The sequence below is a fragment of the Odocoileus virginianus genome, chromosome 16 (assembly GCF_023699985.2).
Source record: "Odocoileus virginianus isolate 20LAN1187 ecotype Illinois chromosome 16, Ovbor_1.2, whole genome shotgun sequence".
NCBI classification, from domain to species: domain Eukaryota; kingdom Metazoa; phylum Chordata; class Mammalia; order Artiodactyla; family Cervidae; genus Odocoileus; species Odocoileus virginianus.
In genome coordinates this window covers 33,372,957-33,383,075 of record NC_069689.1, presented here as the reverse complement: position 1 = coordinate 33,383,075, position 10,119 = coordinate 33,372,957, and positions in this window count along the sequence as shown.

Genomic DNA, 10,119 nt, shown 5'->3' with positions numbered 1-10,119 from the left:
GTAGTATTAGTTATCTATTGCTGCATAATCAATTATCATGGACTTGGTGGCTTAAAACAATACATTTATTGTCTCACAGTTTATGTAGGTCAGAATTCCAGGCACAATGTAACTGAGTTCTTTGCTTCATGATCTCTCACAAGGCTTCAATCAAGAAGTCAGCCAGGGTTGGAGTTTCATTTGAAAGTCCAACTGGTAGGGATCAACTTGCAGTCTTATATGGTTGCTGGCAGAACTCATTTCCTTGCCAGCCTATTTTCCTGAGAACCGCAGTTCTTTTCTGGCTGTTGGTTGTTCCTTGCAAAAAGGTCTTCTCCATGGGCAGTTTATAACATGGCAGCTTGCTTCTTCAGAGCCAGCCAAAGTGAAGTTGCTCAGTTGTGTCCGACTCTTTGCGACCCCATGGACTGTAGTCCACCAGGATCCTCAGTCCATGGAATTTTCCAGGCAAGAGTACTGGAGTGGGTTGCCATTTCCTTCTCCAGGGGATCTTCCCAACCCAGGGATTGAACCTGGGTTTCCCACACTGCAGGCAGACACTTTACTTCCTGAGCCACCAGGGAAGCCCAAGAGGTCTCCAAAAAAGCCAGAAGTTACAGTCTCACCTAATGGAATCACAGAAGTGACATCCTATCACCTTTGTTGTGTTGGTCAGCACAAGTTGTGTGTCCTGCTCACCAAAGGGAGGGGATTACACAAGGGTGTGAATGCTAGGAGACAGGGATAATTTGGGCTATCTTAGAGTCTGTTGGAAAAGAACTGATTAGTTTGACATATGACAGTCTACCAAGAGAGATGCCCGTTAAGAAATCTTAGGGGAATTCCTTGGAGGTTCAGTGGTTAGTACCACTGCATGGGGCACAGGTTCAACCCTGACCAGGGAACTAAGATCCACATGTCACATGACATGGCCAAAAAAAAAGAAGAAATAGTATTCAATTAGTTCTATAATCCAGAAGGAATTGATGGGAATGACTTAATAGAATTTTTTAGTTAGAAATACAGTATCACAAGCAAGTAAGTATAGACTACTAAGCACATTATTTTTTCTTCCACTATTCTGCTCTTTATCTACTACTCTCAGCTATGAAATGAAATAGCCTACATCAGACCCTGAAAAAGTAGTAAAGAGTTGTACTTCAGAAAAATGTTAGAGAAAAATAGTCTCACACATATATGAGTTTTATCAACAAATGGTTTATTTTATCAGCACATGAGATCACTTTTGTTATATTGATAAGTGGTATCTACTAAAAATGGCATTCTCAACAGCACAGGCCAGCATGTGCTTGCATGTGTGAGTGCTAAGTCACTTTAGCCGTATCCGACTCTTTGTGACCCCATGGACTGTAGCCGCCAGGCTTCTTTGTCCATGGGATTCTCCAGGCAAGAATACTGGAGTGAGTTGCTTTGCTCTCCTCCAGGGGATTTTCCTGAGTCAGGAATCAAACCCACATCTCCTGTATCTCCTGCATTGGCAGGCAGGTTCTTACCACTTGGCCGTCAGGGAAACCCTACATGCCAACATGTTCCCCACAGATAAAAGAAAGTTAAATAAAATAATAATGCTTGGATATGATTAGAAATTATCAAAAGAGAGTTACTGTGGCATTACTGTAATGAGGTTGTTGACTCTTGAGTAATTGACAAAACTTCATCAGGTAATTAAGAGAGCTCTTTGTATTCTTAACAAGTCAAAACACCAGCTATTAAACAATTGAGAGCAATTATGCACAAAATGATCATTTTCTGTGTGAAAACATTTTTATCTATTTGAAGACTAGCAAAGACTGCAAAACCCTATGATGGGAGAGATTAGTAATTATCACTTCAATAGTGTTTGGATTGTTGAGTTATAGTTAGTGGATGGCCTCTAACAGGATTGAGAATAAGTTCATTAGCCTGAATGGGAAGTCAGGAAAATCCTATTTTGCTTTAATTTTTAAGCTGCAGAAGAAATGCCATGGAAAATGGAAATAGTACTTGTAAGGTTGGTTGGTATGAACTGGAGCACTTCCAGCAGCTTTAGAGTTGTGTGGAAGGCTGAAGACAAAGATACATTTCCTATTTTTAAGTTTGCCAGTTTACCTTAGAGCAAATTGATATTATAACCTTTAATGTTGGTATTTCTGCTCTACTGCTCTAAATCAGACTATATATGTATTTTGAGAGATTATAGTGATTTGGTAGGAGTTCTTCACTCACATAAAAGGACTGAATAAATTTTGTGCCTGCAGTATTTATGACATATCATGTATAATATCTATGGTTCATAAATCCTAAATAGAAAAGGTCAAGAATGAATTGACAAGATTGGGTACCACCATGCCAAGTAGACTAAGATATTATGTAAGCCACATGATCAAAGAAGACTAATATTCTAATATTGTGGTAGCAGCTTCAAACAGACAAACATCTACATGTTTCCTTTTTATTAGCTGAAGTGTAGGTTTGGTATCTTGACAGGGACCTGCTTTGTCATTGCCCTTGGAAGTACAATTGTCCTTCTCTGAAGTACACAGGAGAATTCTCTTCTGAATACAGAGTGAAGTCAGGTTTTTAGCTAAGTCATATAGAAACTTGTGTCTTCTCATTTATAGTATAGAATTGAAGGGTAGGAAGGACCTTGCTGAAAAAAATACAGGTTTGATGCTTGGAGCAAATGAAACAAAAGCAAAAGACTGGGAATACTAAGGCCTTGGGTGTAGCAAGTATTTGCCTGAGGAGAAAAATACTTTTTCTGAATTCTGATAGTGTGGCTTCTGTTTCAGAGTAGGATCTTCTTTGAAGGTTTAAGCATTAAAAAGAGACTATTCAGTTATAATGTGAGCCCTTGACCTTTGCCCAAGGATTCAGTTCAATCATATAAATCAGAAATTCAAATGTCAAATCACCCATGGTTTACCCAGTTTTGTATACTGGCATTTAGAAACCCATCCTGTCTCATTCTAGAGGTGAAGTTTTAGTCATTTGGAGGCATTATCAGAAGCCTATCCAGTCTAAGAACATACAGGTATTTCCCCCTGTTTTCGAAAGTTGGCTTTATGCCACTTTGTTTATATGAAGGACATACATTAAGTACCTATTTTCACTAAATGAAATCTGAAGAGGATTTTTACTATTATGAGAAAGATGAAAAGTGAAAATAGTGTTCAGGATTTGTTTTACAGCAAGTGTCTATAGAGGCAGTGCCCCCCACCACCCCGTCAGCAGCAAATTGGCACCTTAGGCTCCTTCCCCAGGAACTATATGCAGCATCTCAGCAACAAGTCACCATTTTTGTTGTTTTTTGTTGGAGCCTTTGTTGTCGCTCAGTTGCTAAGTTGGGTCTGATTCTTTGCAGCTCCATGGAGCTGCATGCCAGGCTTCCCTGTCTTTCACTGTCTCCCTGAGTTTGCTCAAATTCATGTCCATTGAGTCAGTAATGTTATCTAATCATCTTATCCTCTGCTGTCCCCTTTTCCTCCTGCCCTCAATCTTTCCCAGCATCAGGGTTTTTTCCAGTGACTCTATATCAGGTGCCCAAAGTATTGGAGTTTCAGCTTCAGCATCAGTCTTTCTAATGAACACTCAGGACTGATTTCCTTTAGGATGGACTGGATGGATCTTCTTGCTGTCCAAGGGGCTCTTGAGAGTCTTCTCCAACACCACAGTTCGAAAGCATTAATTCTTTGGCGCTCAGCCTTCTTTATGGTCCAACTCTCACATCTGTATATGACTACTGGAAAAACCATGGCTTTGACTATAAGGACCTTTGTTGGCAAAGTGATATCTCTGCTTTTAATATACTGTATGGGTTTGTTATAGCTTTCCTTCTAAGTCACCATAGCTTTGAACTATTTCTGTGAGCATTGGTACTTTATCTCAATTTATTAATATTTTATGCATCTATTAGTAAGATGTATCCTAAGGTGACTGCTTTTTTGCTTTTCACCACTTTCAGTTTTCATGTGGTTTCATAGGGGCAGTCTACTTTCAGATACTGGGGGAAACCCTGTACATATATTTGTTCTGTGCAATTTTTAAAAATAAGAATGAGGAGCTTCCTTTTTCCCAAGTATTTTTATTAGTTGGAGGCTAATTAAATATTGTAGTGGTTTTTGCCATACATTGACATGAATCAGCCATGGATTTACATGTGTTCCCCCTCCCGAATCCCCCCTCCACCTCCCTCCCCATCCCATCCCTCTGGGTCTTCCCAGTGCACCAGCCCCGTGCACTTGTCTCATGCATCCAACCTGGGCTGGCGATCTGTTTCACACTTGATAATATACATGTTTCAATGCTATTCTCTCAGAACATCCCACCCTCGCCTTCTCCCATAGAGTCCAAAAGTCTGTTCTATACATCTGTGTCTCTTTTTCTGTTTTGCATATAGGGTTATCGTTACCATCTTTCTAAATTCCATATATATGCGTTAGTATACTGTATTGGTGTTTATCTTTCTGGCTTACTTCACTCTGTATAATGAGCTCCAGTTTTATTCATCTCATTAGAACTGATTCAAATGTATTCTTTTTAATGGCCGAGTAATAATTCCATTGTGTATATGTCCCACAGCTTTCTTATCCATTCATCTGCTGATGGGCATCTAGGTTGCTTCCATGTCCTGGCAGAGCTTCTTTGACAGAACTTTATGTGAGCTAAGGTACTGAAAGACTAGCAAAGTCTTTGATACGGGAAAATCCACAAACTTTGTAGACCAGGTTTCCTACAGAGAGCCTGGCTCACTGGGAAGTTATTCTGGTAAGCAGAATTACTCTACATATTTTAATGTGAACATTTGTATTAGATGTAGATAAAAGCCAGTTTCATGCTTAGTCATGAATAGAGAGATTCAGAAACAAATCACTCTATGGGGCAAAATAGGGTCAGTTAATGGGGCTGTCATTTAGACAAGTCCATAGATGGGGGAAGGTTTTCATTTTGGTGAGCCCTTTGAACAGGATGAGAGACTCAGTTGGGGATAGTCACCTTAAACTGAAGGAAATAGCACTAGTTTGGGAGCTTTATTTAGAAACGGTCCACAAGATCCTACTCTTCTTTAGTGAGTTGAGCAAAGTTGTGCAACCCTGAGGAAGTACCTGAGGTTTATGGACAGGAAATAAAGCAGGCTTCTTATTTGTGTGCATACCTGAGCTTTCAGTGAGTTCTTGATCACCTAAGGAGGATATATATATTTTGAGAGAGAGTACAGGTACAGATACTTCCTTTCTGGAAAACAATACATACTATTACTGTATGCATAGGAGACATTCAAAAATAATCCTCTTTGTTTTGATCAGTATTTGTTAAATTATGTTAGGGTGGTAGAAGCTTATTCTTGATAAGTAAGACCCCCCATAAACTCCATATATATAGTTTCTGTATAGTGTCCAGATGTTCACATGGTGATGTGAATGTAATTCTTGTGGTCTGTATCTACCCATATCAGCATCCATTGAAACGCCAGATACTTAACTATGCAGATTATTACCAAGTCTTACTATTTTTCTTTACCTTAAGCTCTCTCTTTTGTATTTCATTATGATTTTATTTAGGGCTTCCTAGGTAGTAAAGAATCTGCCTACCAATGCTGGGGCCACAGGAGACATAGCAGGAGATCCGTGGGTCAGAAGTTACCTTGGAGTAGGAGATGGCAACCCACTCCAATATTCCTGCCTGGGAAATCCAAAGGAAAGAGGAGACTGGACAGCTACAGTCCAAGGGGTCGCAAAGAGTTGTCCACATCTGATCATGCATGTGTATTTTATTGAAAAAATTTTATTGAATTATAGTTGATTTACAACATTGTGTTTAATTTCTTCTGTGCAGCAAGCTGACTCAGTTACACACACACACACACACACACACACACACACACACACACACATTCTTTTTCATAGTCTTTTCCATTATGGTTTGTCACAGGATATTGAATATAGTTCCCTGTGCTATACAGTAGGACCTGTTTGTTTATCCATCTGGGGATGCTTTGCATCTGCTAATCCCAAACTCCCAGTCCTTCCCTCCCCTGACCTCTCCCCCTTGGTAACCACAAATCAGTATTTGTGAGTCTGTTTTTCACAGATATGTTCATTTGGGTCATATTTTAGAGTCCATATATAAGTGATATAGTATAGTGTTAATATTTGTCTTTCTCTTTCTGACTTACTTTGCTTACTATGGTAATCTCTAAGTCCATCCATGTTGCTGTAAATGCCATTATTTCATTCTTTTTAGTGGCTGAGTAATATCCCAGTGTGTGCGTGAGTGTGAGTGTGTGTGTATGAGTGTGTGTGTGTGTGCGCGTGTGAGTGTGTGTGTGTGTGCACCACATCTTCTTTATCCTTTCATCTGTCAGTGGACATTTAGATTGTTTCCATATCTTGGCTCTTGTGGATACAGCAGCTGTGTATGTTGGGGTGCATGTGTCTTTTTTAATTATGATTTTGTCTGGGCATATACCCAGGAGTGGGATTGCTGATGGCAACTCTGATTTTAGTTTTTTGAGGAACTTCCATACTGTTTTTCGTAGTGGCTGTGCTAGTTTACATTCTGAACAGAGTAGGAGGGTTCCCTTTTCTCCACCCCTCTCCAGCATATGTTATTTGCAGACTTTTAAATGATGGCCATTCTGACTGATGTGAGGTGGTACCTCATTGCTGTTTTGATTTGCAGTTCTCTAATAATTAACTATGATGAGCATCTTTTCATGTGCTTATTGGCCATCTGTATATCTTCTTTGGAGAAATGTCTATTTAGTTGATCTTAAGGCCTGGAGGGCTACAGTCCATGGGGTCGCAAGAGTCAGACAGGACTGAGAGATTAAACCACCACCAAGGTCTCTTTACGGATCCGTTTTCTCTCAGCCACTCCTGTGGCTCTTTGTGAGAGGCAAATACAATGAGGCTGCCTCAGGCTGTTTGCCTAAACACAACACTCAGCCATTTTTATTCTGTAGTCCCTGCCCCTAAACTGAGTTCTATCTGGGAATGCGGGCATTGATTCTGTTCTTCTCACATCCCTCTAGCTGATCTGAGGCTCTCTCTTTCCCCTTCCTCACTGGGGCTCAATCTTAGGTGAATGAGGAGAGGCAGTCAAAGTTTATGGGGTCCCTTCTTAGGAGCTGTGATAAGCGCAGATAATTTTAGCTTCAAATAAAAGAAATCCTAACCAACAGTGGTTTAAACAATTGATTATCTCATACAAGAGGTCCAGAGACATAGGCCAGGACTGGCATAGCAGCTTCACTATATAACCAGGAATTCATCTTCTTGCCATACTTCCGTTTTGTTACCCTTAGCTGTTCGCTTTTGTTACTGTGTTTGTCACCCTTGTGCTTGTCATGTTCACTCAATGACTGGCACACCTCAAGGTATCATAATACAATGCCATATAGTTTGTCCAAATGGGGAAGGGCTATATGAGGTACAAGAAATTATGGGGGAAGTCCTCTATAAATATAAAATTTATCTCACCATAGTTACAAATCCACAGAAAGCCACGCAAATTAGGCCAAGGCAGGAAGAGAATTTGTTAGAAGATATAAGTATATCTCATGGACCTAAGGATAGGAAGTATAGCTGAACTTTACGGTGGACTAGAAGCAGGAACCAGAAAACTGTTATGAACCAGTACAGCTGTCCTCCCTTCCTTCTCTGGACATATGATCTCTTATTGTCTGCTTTATTTTTCTTTCTTGGCATTGGCTTTTTCTATTTCTCTGTGTACAAACTAGAAAATGATCACTTTGGTCATACCAGTTCAAATGCAAACTAAGACTGAGTAGCATCTCTTATGTTTTAAGTTCTCTGGGGAAAGAATATGATTGGTCCAATCTTTAATTCAATTTGTGACCATGGGGATGGGTCAAATGACTTAGCAGTTCTTAGGAGCTGAACAAGAATACTCTTTTGAGAAGGGGCCATGGGTGTATATGTGTCTGTGTGGCAGTAGTTATTGAAGAAGAAATAACAGGAGTGGGTTGCCATTCCCTTCTCCAGAGAATCTTCTGGACCCAGGGATCAAACCTCAGTCTCCTGCATTGCAGACAGATTCTTTACTGCCTGAGCCACCAGAAAAGTGGGCGGGGAAGCCACTTTCCACAAGGAAAGCCCAATCTGAGGAAAGATAAATCAAAATAACCATTCATTCATTCTATAGACATTGGTCTCAGTTTTTTTCCTCATGTTTTCTTTCAGAGAGTGTCAGTACCATTTATGTAGTTGCCCACATTATTAATTCTATACCACCAATAAGCATCACAGTAGCTAATATTCATTGAATATTGTACTATGTGATAGGCATTCTATGTACATTATTTTAAGTTCAATCTCAGAACTACAAATAAGTATTATCTATTTTGTAGATAAGCAAAGTGAATTTAGAGATGTTAAGTCAAGCTTTCAACATCTCTTTTGGATTTCTGTAGTAACCTGCCATCTCCCTGCCTCTGTTATGGCCTCTCCAATTCTTTTTCTGCCTGACAGTCATAGTGGTATTTCTAAAACACAACAGATTTGTTATGTTTGATCATGCTACTTTCCTGCTTAAAATCCTTATAAGGTTCCCTCAAGATAAAGTCCAAATTCCTTCACAGGATGTATAAAACCTTTTATGATCTGGGCAGTCTTTACCTTACCAACCTCTAGCCTCATCTCTTTCAGTCTTGTACCTCACAGTCTATCCTCAAGCCACGCAGATTATTTGCAGTTCATAACAATTCATTTCTTTCCTCTGCACAACAACCCTGTAGTCGTTATCCCGCAGACTCCTACACATTACCCATAGTCAGGATTCGACTTAGATGTTACCCTATTCAGAGGCCTTTCCTGATTGAATTTGGTACTCCTTTATACTTTTGTATCACTCAGTGATTTTCTCTTATGCTTATCAAACCATGCTGTAATTGTATGTCAACTTATTCTGTCTCTTGCATTGGATTGTAAAGTCTTTGAGTAGGAAGATGAAGTATAGTTTAGTTTTGAAAACCCTAAGATTCAGTTAGTGCTTGGTGCATATTTGTTGCTCAATAAATATTTGTTAAATGAATGAATCTGGGAGAAGTCTGGAAGAACTTACAAAGTTACTTGGAGAGAAACAGATATTCAGCATTTCTTGTTTGGTAAATGAATTATTCTGACAGCTATTTCTCCTTAACTGTATTCTTTTGGCTTATAATTTATAAAAATTGAGCAGATACAAATTTAAAAATTGAGAAAATTAATCATAAAAACATATCACAAATAATAAAATAAGAAAGTGATATAAAACAGTAACCTAGGAGTGTTAAACTTAATGTAAGATAAAGAAGACTGAAGGAAGTAACAAAGTTTGAGACTGGGGAAGAAAAAGCAAGGAATTGAATTTTTTTCAGCACCTTCTAAATTGAATGGATTTTTTCCCGGTAATATCTGATTTAATTCTTAGAATAATTCTTTGAAGTTGCTATGCTACAGCTGCATTAAAACTAAGGAAATTAAAGATCAGAGTAAAATAAACTGAATGATTGATTATACAATAAACTTTCTACAGATAGAAAGCAAATGAAACAAAACTCAACCATAGAAAATGTGGGGTATATGTGAGGGTAAATCACCCTACACCCTAAATGATCCTTTCGTTGGGTTTTTGTATCAGCTTTGCAGCTTTCTTTCCTAAAGTGATTTCCTTCACTCTCATCTGCTTTGACTGTATGGATACATCCTTCCTTTTACCAAGATAAATTCCATCTCCTCCTTCAAGCTTTGTCTCACTCAAGTTGCTTCTTGAGTTAAATTTGCTTCATTAGACCTGTTTTTTTATTTAGCTAAACTTTTCCGAGCCTAGCAAAGCACCCTGACTTCTCTTTCAGAGAATTATCAGCACACAGCAGTAAAAACCAACACAAAAGAGACTATTACTATAGATCGCTCAGGAGAAAAGAAATCCTTAATAGTGGCAGTGTTTAAGTGACTATATTCTGCTCTGTGAGAACACCTGGAGTCATTTTTAACTTCCACCACTCCCTACTTCTTAGTCGGGTCAGTTTTCTAAACTTTCGAAGTCTCAGTTTTCGTATCTACGAAAAGAGGATCGTAGTTAAGAGTCTCCTACCTACATACTTCAGAACTTCTGTGAGGAGCAAATCGGAGGACA